Source organism: Epinephelus lanceolatus, chromosome 7 (genome assembly GCF_041903045.1).
Source record: "Epinephelus lanceolatus isolate andai-2023 chromosome 7, ASM4190304v1, whole genome shotgun sequence".
Lineage (NCBI taxonomy): Eukaryota > Metazoa > Chordata > Actinopteri > Perciformes > Serranidae > Epinephelus > Epinephelus lanceolatus.
The window spans coordinates 46,695,156-46,705,295 of record NC_135740.1 but is presented as its reverse complement, the minus strand read 5'-3'; positions in this window follow the sequence as shown (position 1 = coordinate 46,705,295).

The following is a 10,140-nucleotide window of genomic DNA, read 5'->3' as shown; positions in this document are numbered from 1 at the left end:
ACCCACTGACTTCAAGACGAGGGAACAAAGAGCGCTAACACACTAACTCATGTCAGGGTTTTAGGACTTGTTATTGGAGCTCTCTGTCAGAAAATGTACCGCCATGTTTCTACAGTAGCCCAGAGCGGACAAACCAAACACTGACCCTAGATTGAGACATTCATGCAGCCCCTACACTAAGCTCGGTCTCACTCTGAAGGCGTTGAATTCCTGCGCTCGGGCAGTGACTTGCTAGCCTGGTGAAACTATCCTGATCTCACCAGCTCATATTCTATTTTGCTCCAGAGATCAGTCTGGCCATGCAACCATTAAGGCGAATTCTGGCATAAAGCTCACCGGGCCAATCACAACCGTTCATTACTTTGGGGCGGGCACGTCATCAGAATAGGAGGGACAGGGAGCATCAAGGAGTGAATGCATTTCATAAACAACCAACATGGCTACTGATTTTGAAACTGTGATGGTAAATGTGTTGAACCAACTGGAATGTACATTCTCAACAAAAGCAGAACAAACGGCTGCACTGAAAGCTTTTACTGAACAAAAGGATGTGTTTGCCGTCCTTCCTGCGGGGTTTGGTAAAAGTTTAATTTACCAACTGGCTCCGTTGATCAGGAAAAAGATGGGACTCAGTGAAAACCCAGTGGCTATAGTTGTTTCTCCGCTAGTTGCTCTCATGGAGGAGCAGGTCAGGGAAGTGACCAAGCTGGGAATCACAGCCATGAAGCTCAGAGTCCACAGTGAGGAGGAAATTCGCAAAGACGGCAACACTCTTTCCCAGACATCATCACAGCTCATCTCCGCTGCAGCTTGCTGGTCTGTTTACAGCGGCGTTGTGCTCTACGTCACACATTTCGTTTACTCTGATTGGTTTTCCGTCTTTCCAATTGCGTGAAGGGGCACTTTGAGTGACAGCCGTTGATACCGTCCCTCGGGAATACAGGAAATGTACACTCCGTGTCCAGACCCATTTGCGTTTTGCAAATTGTATCCGGCAACGGCAGGCTAGTGGCTTGTGGCATCAGAAACCAACAAAAAAAAGGCATCTTTAACGTTAGCATGATATGTGGCCAGTTGATGATACAGTTTAATGCCACCTAGAGGCATGAGGGGGAAACACAGCAGGACAAGGACGAAAGTTAAGGCGGTGAAAGTCCCAGTGAAGCGGGCGGAGGGTGTGGTGGATGGGTCCAACAACCACCGACTTTCACCCGAGAGTGTGGTGTTCAGGTCCCATAAGATCATAGAGCCAAACCCTGTTCTTTTTTCCTAAACCCAACCATGTGTGTGTTGTTGAAGGAAAAAAAACGACGTAGTGCTTTTATTTTGAAAGAGACTGTTTGCAAACTGTACATTTCCTGTGAAAACAGAAGTGTATTTTGAAAACAGACAATGCATGTAACAGGCTGAAGTTGACACGGCGTCCCAGAACGTCAACAACCAACACACCCAGGGTACCTTGGACGCCAACTTGATGATGCGTTATATCTTCACTCTGCTGGAGGGGAATATTGTACTTTTTTTTGCACTGCAAACACTGCATGTTGGACCATCCTGTTTATTGAGCACTTCTTCCTAATCTTCCTTTTTCTTCTTTTACTCTTGTATACTTTGTGTAACTGAGTATTTCTGTATTTTTCCTGTTGCTGCTTTTACTCAGAGCAGAAGTACTTAAAGTACAGGATGTCAACACATAAACAAAAATCTGCAGCTTTACATTATGTGACATGTGATGATGGCTCTCTGCTGGAAGTTGAACCAGTTGTGTTTGAATGAAACATGGCTGCACAACATGAGTGAAGACACAGAGAGTCTTTAATCTGCAGCCACTTGATGGCAGTGAAGCATCGTGATTCGACTGTGGGAGGAAACCGAGAAAAAAACCTGCATTTGTCATAAAAGGTTGTGAAAGAGAAGAGGAGGAGGAGGAGGAGGAGGAAGAGGGGAGGCTGGGAGAGCATCCATAATGTATGTGATCAGTCAGAGAGAAACACTGGAGGAAGATGCATATTTACAGGGGTTATGATACTAATGATGACACAGATGCTGAGGCCCACATGAACCGACAGAGACAGAGACAGAGAGGAGAGAGGAGAGGACTTCCTGTCCGTCACTCAAACAGGAAAAAACAAAAACAAAGACAGCTGCTGAAAAATGTCCGTCTGAACCTCTCCCTCATTCTGACTCCTAAAATCTGATCATCTTAAAACAGGAGAAGAAGAATTAGCTGATGATGATTTCACCTGGTTCTGCTGCCTGATATAAAAAATAAAAGGAGTGAGGAGGTGAGGAGGTGAGGAGTGAGGAGGTGAGGAGCAGCTGCATGTGGCTTTTATCTCACATCACAACACATCGTGAGATCAGCGCTCAGCGTCCTGCAGGGTTTGTTTCAGAGCTGCTGCACAGTCCACAGCGCAGGAAGGGAACCCACCACATGATGCACAGAGAGTCACACACTGATGACACTCATCATACAGAACAATATACATTATTAGATTATAATTATTGATGCATTGATGCTTCCATTGGTTTAAAACATTCTGCTCAGAAAAATAAAAATTCAAAAAGGTTTAAATTTTTTTTGTCCTTTTAATGTAAAGGTGGTGATGCTAAAATATTTTTATGACATGATTTCAAATTTGAACATTTTGTTTGTATCAGAATGATTTTTCACAGTTTCTGACATTAGTGCAAAGTACTGTAGATATGGTGAATATCGAAAACAAATATGTGGGAATAATACTAGTGCTGCTAATCAGGGCTGCTGTCGGGGGGGGGGGGGGGGGGGGGGGGGGGGGTGTCTATGTTTGACCCTTAAATAAGCTCACGTGCAACAATTTATTTTCTGACTTAAATCACTGACAATACTCACATGATAGATAAATGCAATTCAATAATTAAAACACATTTTAACATGCAATCTGATTTGCGTGGTATTAAGAAATGGTTCAGGTGTGTGTGTGATGTGCAGAAATCACAAATGCTGTAAACACGTGAGGCAGACTGCAGCCTGTCAGAATATGTCACTGAAAATCAGAGACCACTAAACAGTTTTAAAGACAGGTAAAGACACAGGTGTCATATAAACTACAGGAGCTGAGGCATCCACTGGCACCAACCATGTTCTGTTCTGTTATCAATAAGGGGGTCAAATAACGCTCCGATGTTGCACTAACTTTTGGCGAGGGAATAAAGGAACGTTGCCTTTTTTCAATTTTGTGTATTCAAATATTTCTGCACACTGAGGTCCTGAGCTGTCATTAAATTACATAAACTGGGTTTGACATATACTGTTTATACTGTTTCAGTTCTGCACACAATATGACGAATATTTGATTAAAATTCTTTTTAAATTTTTGTTGACTAAAAAAAGTAGCTGCAAGATTGAATAAATAAATAAATAAATAAATAAATAAATAAATAAATAAAGAATATTAGGCCTGTTTGTTCACTCCTGATTTGAAGTTAGGGTTTATTACCTTGCAGTAATTTCTTCAATGTTTGATTTGATTTTCTCTAATAATTAATCTGAGGGCATTTTTTTCAGTGCAGAACAAATGTGTGACTTCCTCTGCTTTTCAAAATGCAAGGTCTTAACACAACAGATACAAAATACTAATAATTGAATTATATTCACAGGAAGTATAAAAGTCTGCACAGTGATTTAAGGCTGTTACTCAGAGGGATCACACTGCAGCCATTTTATTACAAACTTAAGATACAAACTTTTCTTTAAATTGATGTGTTTTCCATCTCTGATGAAGACAAAGTGTTTCAGTTTGTTCAGTTTGTGTCTCAGATTCACAGACTGTGTGTGAATAATGTGAAACCAGCCCTCTGTGCCAGAAACAACTACTGGAAGTGAAAGTGACCAAAAGAACGAGTGCGGCCTGAACACATAATAAACTACAGACATGTATCGGCCCATGTACATGTCACAAGGACATGTTAAATAATATATTTTCTAATAATGAAAAACAGTAAATTTCTCCCACAGCTGAACAGCTGAGTTGAAACTGTGTCATTAACTGGTCTGAAGAGGAATCACACTGAGACCGACTGTAGCTACAGTTAGTAAAGTCCAGGACTTAATGTTTGTGAGGGGACGTGTTTCCAACAGAGACGACAAATTACATTTTTAAATATCATGTGTAAGAATGACTGAAGAGCTCTGTGCTCCGACTGTGCTTTTAAATCTGGCTTTTTATTGTGGAGTAACGTTACAGTCTGGATTTTCAACTTTTAATCACTGATTTTTACTTGATTTTATCCCTCCTGATTATTTTTATTCAATGTTTTTTTTTTTATTCTGTGGACGTTTGATCATATTTTTTTGTTGTTTTTTTCTGTTTTGTTTGGCTTTTTTTTAAAAAATATTTTATTGTCTTACTGTTGTTATTTTCCAGTCTTGCAAAACTTTACGTTCAGTTGTTTGTGTTCTCCTTTAAATTGTGTCATTCCAGTTCTGAGCTGCATGTTTGTATGAAAGGTGTTTTATAGATAAAGTTGTTACTGATGAAGCCTCGCTGGGATCTGCGCTCATCATCTGTCCAGTTTCTGCCTCTATTCTGAGGTCCAGCAAAGCGTCCTGCTACACGGCCACAAGGGACACGAGCAAGGCATTCTGGGAGTCGACCATTGAAAAGAAGAGAAAGAAAGAAAGAAAGAAACTGTTGCAGTCTCTGGGACTCTCAACTAAAACATCTTGAATTTTATCAACTTAAACATTTTGAATTTTGAGGACTAAAAAGTTTAGAATTTTCTTCAACAAAAAAGTTTAGAATTTTTGCGGACTGAAATATTTTTTTAATTTTTTCGACTTAAACATTTAGAATTTTCATCAAATTAAATGTTTTGAATTTTTGTCAACTAAAACATTTTAAAATTTCATAGACAAAAACATCCCAAATTTCCGTCAACCAAAATGTTTCAAATTTCCGTCTGTACCTCACACAACCCAACTTCAGAAGGTCCAAACTCTCCCTCTAACATCACGTATGTGTCTGATGAAGCGTCAAAATCTTTCCAACATAAATCACTCTGAATCTTCTGTAATCAAATGTAACGTTCGTGACTTCAGTTCGACCTCGTTACTCTTGATTCAGAATATTATATTATATTATATTATATTATATTATATTATATTATATGTTGTATATTGGCCGGCACGGTGGTGTGGTGGTTAGCACCCTCGCCTCACGCCTCAAGAGGGTTGCCGGTTCGATCCCGGGCGTGGGAGCCCTTCTGTGCGGAGTTTGCATGTTCTCCCTGTGTCAGCGTGGGTTTCCTCCAGGTGCTCCAGCTTCCTCCCACAGTCCAAAGACATGCAGGTTAATTGGTGACTCTAAATTGTCCGTAGGTGTGAATGTGAGTGTGAATGGTTGTCTGTCTCTATGTGTCAGCCCTGCGATAGTCTGGTGACCTGTCCAGAGTGAACCCTGCCTCTCCCCCGATGTCAGCTGGGATAGGCTCCAGCCCCCCTGCGACCCTCAAGAAGCGGTTAGAAGATGAATGAATGAATGAATGTTGTATATTATGTTCAGTTGTTGAAAAGCAACACACCAACACTACGATGAAGAAGCTGAATGATCTCACCCTGTTGACTCCTCAGTGTGAAGAATCGCTCTGTCCTCCATCACATCGTCTCACTGCTGCTCTGCTGAAGCCACGACCTGCTCAACATGTCTCCGCTGTATATTTACTGTATGTATAAATATGACTTGTGTTCCATCTGTAAGAGCAGAAATGTGAACACAGTTAAAGAGACTTAATGACGACGTCTTCCTGTGACCTCGCTCCTCTTCAGATCTTCTCTGACATGAAGAGCAGAGTGATGTTTCAGAGCAGGAACATGTTTGTGAATGTGTGTGTGTGTGTGTGTGTGTGTGTGTGTGTGTGTGTGTGTGTGTGTGTGTGTTTCACAACATATGCAGCCTGTTAAGTGTCAAATATTAGATGAATTACACCACATTCATTTTACTGCTAATTACAGCTGTCAATATTTGTTGCCTAATTTACTAATTTATGGCCTCAAATTACTTAATTACCTCAAATTAATAATTATTGCTCTGAAAACACTGTTTTGCTTCCAGACGACAGACGAGAGATTTTATGAACAACATGATGTCCACAGTAGCATTATAGATTTACAGACATTTCCATTTAAATTGATGTTTACAGGGTTCCTACATGTTAAGGTAATTAGATTTAAGAGTTTTTTTATGCCACACAGAATTAAATTTAGGACCAATTAAACAATAACTTAAAAAGACATCACTTACTCAGAGTTAGGGTTACAACAGTATGAGATTTTCACGTTACGATCACCATCTCAGAAAATACTGTGATGTCATGGCATCACTGTGTTACCAACCCAGTCTCACTCCAAAGTTGCTGAAAACCTGCGTTTGGTCATTGACCTCTGATGTCAGACACGAAAAAGCCGTCCTTTCATGTCGGCATTATACGCCGTCAATTGCTGTTATTGTTTAACAGAGTCTGGTGGCGTTGAAACTTAAGGCGGCTAAAATCTGAGTGGGGTGGGCAGGAGGGGGGGTGGACGGGTCCAACAACCACCAACTTTCACCCAGGAGGCCAGTGTTCACTTCCTGTAAGACTGTAAAGCCAAACCCTGTTCTTTTCTCCTAAACCCAACCACGTGTGTGTTGTTGAAGGAAAAAAACATCAGTTGGTGGTGTTGTACTGACGTAGGGCTTTTATTTTGAAAGAGACTGTATCAAACTGTACATTTCCTGTGTATTTTGAAAACAGACAATGCATGTAACAGGCTGAAGGTGACACGGCGTCCCAGAACGTCAACAACCAACACACCCAGGGTACCTTGGACGTCATATGTGGACGTGGAAAGTCCATGACCAAACGTGGACATGTGACGAGGTCACAGTGAGGATGAGTTGATATCACAAATTATTATCATCAGTCAGAATGAGCCTTAGAGGAATTAGTGGTTATTTTTGGTTGAACAAATGTTTTATTACTTTATTTAAACCTGAAACCATTTTAACAAATGTTAAAAGTCTCCCTTGAGAAAATAATCTTAATAACGTTGAGATCTTTTGTCCAGTTGTATTTTTTTTTTCAATATCACAGATGTACACGATACAATAACTGTCGGTTTTAATAGATTTATAAGGTTCATACTGTCTTCTTATTTAGAATATTTTAAGGTTTAAAAAAACCTTAAAATATGTCGGTTTTAATATCACTGTATACTTTAATACCGGTATATCACTGTGACCCTACGCAGGGTTAAGGACATTTTGCCCAATTATTTATTATAACATCAAACTCTTTTAGTGACGTTAATGTGAGAGGAATTTAAGTAATTATAATAATAATAATAATAAAATAATTATTTTGAAATGTCACAATGCAGCGTCAGAAAAAAATTAATTATACAATCCAACTTCCTTTGTCTTTTTTCCATAAGATTATGTTCAGAGCATGTCTGAGAGCCTGACAGTGTGAATATGTGACTGATAAACAGGCCATAATACTCAAATGTGGAACTAATATTTGGCTTCAATAGAAATGATTTACATTATTTGGGATAAAAGGTTTTCAGGACTCTCCTCTGCTCACAGCAGAACATCTCAGGGAAACTTTCCAACAGGACTGGTCATAAAGTCCAGTCAGTTTTATTCACAGTCTAATATCACAAATCACTAATTTGCCTCAGAGGTCTTTACAATCTGTGCAGCACACGACACGCTCCGTCCTTTACGACCCTCAAAACTGCAGGATCCCTCATCCTGGACGGACAGACAGAAAACTGCTGCCATGTGTAACCAGAATAATGAAATTATAAACCAGTAAAGTTATAAAAATAAGTATAAACAAATCACAAAATTATGAATCTCACCTCTGGTCACAGTTTCTGCTCAGTCAAGCTGACCTTTGACCTTATTGATATAAAATGTCATCACTTCATTATTTTATAATAGTATGTTGTTACCCTGAACATTTTTAAAGGTCTTTTAAAAACTGCCTTGAAGGAAACATGTTGCTTCTCTGTATGGTCTTTGGCCTTGGTGGACTGTGGACATCATTTGTTCGGCCTGTATGTCCCTACTCTCTTACTATTTTCCCCTTGTGTTGCTTAATGTATCGTATGTATTTTAAAACGTGACACAGTTTTTATTTCTACTGTTGTAACTGATTGTGCCGCTGTCTCGACCAGATCTCCCTTGAAGGCGAGGTCTTGTATCTTAGTGGGACCTTCTGGGATAAAGTAGGGATAAATAAAATCAAAATATAGAAAATACATGTGTGACATTTTCTCATAATTAGTGTCTGAATTCTTGCGTTATGGCCGAAAAACATGTTTTGTCAGGTCACAGTGACCTTTGACCTTTGACCACCAAATTCTAATCAGTTCATTGTTGAGTCCACGTGGACATTTGTGCCACATTTGAAGAAATTCCTTTGAGGCATTCTTGAGAAATTGCACCTTGACCTTAACCTTTGCCCACCCAAATTCATCCTTGAGTCTAACTGGACAGTTAAAAAAAATTCCCCTCAAGGCGTTCTTGAGATATCACATTTTCAAAAATGGGATGGACGTGGCAAATCCAAAGAGATTCCCTGAGGTGTTCTTGAGATATTGTGTCCAAAAGAATGGGACGGACAGATGGACAACCCAAAAACATAATGCCTCTGGCCAGGGCAATCACCAGCAGGAGCCATAATAAACTCAGGCCAGGTTTCAGAATCAAAACTACTTGGTTAGGTTTAAGGAGAAATATCACTGTATGGGTTAAATAAAGTACCTTTGTTATGTTACTTTTCTGACATAAATATGTAGTTAAGTTTATTTACTTTATTAATCTCCCTGAAGGGAAATTCAATGTTTTCACTCTTGCTTGTCAATTACACACAGGTCTGAAAGACACACACATGCACAAACAGGATCTATACATGCACACAGTGGAGAGATGTCAGAATGAGGGGGCTGCCCTTGGTGAGGCGCCCCGAGCGGCTGGGGGGTTTGGTGCCTTGCTCAAGGGCACCTCGGCAGTGCCCAGGAGGTGAACTGGCACCTCTCCAGCCACCAGTCCACGCTCCATATTTTGGTCGGGACGGGGACTCGAACAGGCGACCCTCCGGTTCCCAACCCAAGTCCCTATGGACTGAGCTACTGCCGCCCCTACGTAATGTCACGTGACTACATAGTTAAAAAAAAAAAACCTCAACGTTGACTTTTTGTTTCACAGAAGACACAAACACCGTTTCCTGGGTTAAAGTCCTGTGTTTGTTTGGCCCGTCCATCCTCCTCCTCCACACTCAAAAAACAATCTACCACTTCAACTCAAAAAATGAAGGTAACAATTTGCATAAATCTTTATTCCTTTTTTATTTATTTTAATTCCATCCTTCTTAAAATAAGTTGTCAACTGACTAAAATACGTTAATGAGACCAACATCATTTTTTATGCTGAAAAAATACGTTATTTTAAGCATTATCCACTGACGCCACCAATAATTTTTTATTGCATTTGCAGACTCTATCATTGTTATACTATGTCAGTCAATCTGAGCGTCTCATATTGCAGCAGATGGGTTGTATTGGACTTTGTTGCAGGCCGGTGTGTCTCATTCAGACACTAACGGGAGCCTTTGGTGTCGGTATCAGAGGTCGAGAGGCGTGACAAAACATCTATATGTGATGACCTGTGAAAGAGGACAGGTTATCATCTCGCCGTCTGGATGATCTTCGATTTAACACTACAAAAACCTAGATTTTGATCAGTTGTGTTGTAAATGTTTCAACATTCAGTAGTAATATTTTTAAAGTTCTTGATTTCCATAATATCTTCACATGCTATCATGCATACGGTAAACTTTAGGTAAAGATCTGAATAAAAAACTCCACATTATCATCCTGTCTTGGTGCTGAACTCTAGTATTCGATGTGACTCAGCACCGTCAGTATATGAACATAATGCTTTGGGACTTTGAGCAGCTAAAGATGATAAATGAGTTGGAAGCAGTTTTTTTTTTTTACCATAAATAATGTAATTATTTGTCTCCTTGTTTATTCTTGGACACAAACACCAGTGTGTCGATGCTCCTATGATTTAACGCCTCCAGCCTACTTGGACGACCCTAACATAATAAAAG